Source organism: Neopelma chrysocephalum, unplaced genomic scaffold (assembly GCF_003984885.1).
Source record: "Neopelma chrysocephalum unplaced genomic scaffold, ASM398488v2 Primary Assembly neopelma1_147357, whole genome shotgun sequence".
NCBI classification, from domain to species: domain Eukaryota; kingdom Metazoa; phylum Chordata; class Aves; order Passeriformes; family Pipridae; genus Neopelma; species Neopelma chrysocephalum.
The window spans coordinates 801-2,874 of NW_020933363.1; the positions used below are offsets into that span (position 1 = coordinate 801).

The following is a 2,074-nucleotide window of genomic DNA, read 5'->3' on the forward strand; positions in this document are numbered from 1 at the left end:
CCTGTTGCGCATGTAGTAAGCTGTGTTGCGGAGTATTTAACTTGTCGTGAAATAACCAGCTGGATAAGCTCACTTTGTGAAGTGTTTTAGAACTTTGCATGGGGAGCGATTGCCACTCGGCACAGATAAATGAGAGATCATTAACGAGACAACATCCTAGAATTAAGATCTGTCCCTTTTGCCTTTGTTCCCTGTACGTTAGAGCCTTGTGTAATCACTGTGGAAAGTACATTTTGGGTCCAAGAGGAACGCAGGAAATTGTGTTGGGGCGATCTCTCAATTTTACTGTATCTGCTGTTGGTCCAGCCAAGATTTAGCGCAAACCAACTGGATAAGATTTTATTGTCGGCGTACTCATAGACCAGCGTACATATAATTCCTTTAATTATATCCTCTGTAAAAGGTGTATTTTACAGTTCACAGTGTCAACTTGTGGCTTTGTGATAAGATAGATCGACCCGGTCTGCAGCGCCATCTCGTGACCCAATTCGGTAACGCAGATTATCTGAATGAAACAGGAAGGTAGGAAAGTCTTTAGTTAAAGTGTGCAAGTATGTATGAGTGTGATTGAGACGCGGCATCGCTGCGGAGCGAGTGAGGAGTCCCGCTCTGCGGTTCCTGTTCTCCGCGAGGAGCCAGGCCAGAAACGGACGAAGCGACTGGAAATTGTGACACGAAGTGTGGGAACAAAAATAAGAAAGAAAAGTCTTTGTAATTAGATCTGAAAGCACAATCTCCAGGTCAGCTAGCCTGATAATACTCCCTATAGATTTGCCCGACATAAATCACACTGACTACTCCCGACACCGAGTCCATAACCACTCACTAAGGTCAGCAATAGTATTCTGTTTATGACGTGGTGGGACAAACTGAAAAACACCTTTAGACGGGAACCGAGCGAGCCCCGTGATGCTGTCGCTGAGCGGGCCCAGCCCTGCGCAGACCTGCGGGGCCGTGGTGGTGGCCGCCATGCTCCTGCAGTCCATCTGCATGGCTGTCACCTTCCTGTACTTCACCAGTGAGCTCAAACAGCTCCAGGACATGTACTCCAAGAGCGGTATCGCTTGTCTTACCAGGGAGGAAATCAGAAATTCCATCCAAAATTTGGAGGGAATTAAAAGTGAAGACAGAGAAGCTGATCCCTGCTGGCAAGTGAAGTGGCACCTGGGAAAGTTAATTAAAAAGATTATGTCGAAAAGCTACGAGGAAAACATATCTGCAGTCAACGCTGAAAGAACTCTAGCACTGTCACACACCGGCAGGCAGCAGCCATGTGGTCCCATCCACAGAGCCGCAGCGCATCTGACGGGCAGCAGCAACAAGAGGAATTCCCTGCTCACACGCTATTTCTCGCCCAGAAAAGGATTCGGACATAAAATAAACTGGGAATCGTCAAGGAAGACCCACTCTTTCCGTTACAATGTGGAGCTGAAAAATGGCGAGTTAGTGATACCCCATACAGGTCTTTATTACATCTACTCACAAATTTACTTCCGCTTCCGTGAAAACAGGAACGAGGATTCAGATTCACTGAGACAAATCAGAGACCCCAAACAGCTTGTCCAATACATTTACAAACTGACCAATTACCCTGAGCCCATATTGCTCATGAAGAGTGCAAGAACAAGCTGCTGGTCTAAAAAGACAGAGTATGGACTTTATTCCACCTACCAAGGTGGTGTATTTCAGCTGAAAAGAGAGGACAAGATTTTTGTCTCTGTCAGTAACATCGACTTAGTTGACATGGAAAAAGAAGCAAGTTTTTTTGGAGCCTTCATGATCGGCTAAAAGATGGAAGGCCCACTAGAATGATAGCAGCAGCAGTGCAGCCCAGAACACAAGATTCCCGGAAACAAATACTAGGGGTAGGGATTATGGTTACCCTGCAAGGGGAAGAGGAAGTTTCCTCTCCCAGCAAACCAGAATAAGATCAAACCAGTGTTTCCATTGTTTGCAAATAGGCCACTGGAGGCGGGACTGCCCTCAACTAAAAGAGCAATCTGGAAATGCTGCAATTGCACATCAAAGCAGCGAATGAAGGGGACCGGTGAGTCGTTCCCTAGCAGACCCACTG

At 46.6% G+C, this 2,074-nt stretch overlaps 1 pseudogene; it reads left to right on the forward strand.

Moving 5' to 3' along the window:
* Positions 1 to 909: 909 nt before the first annotated feature.
* Positions 910 to 1,788, forward strand: LOC113962344 (annotated as a pseudogene).
* The last annotated feature ends 286 nt before the right edge of the window (positions 1,789 to 2,074 follow it).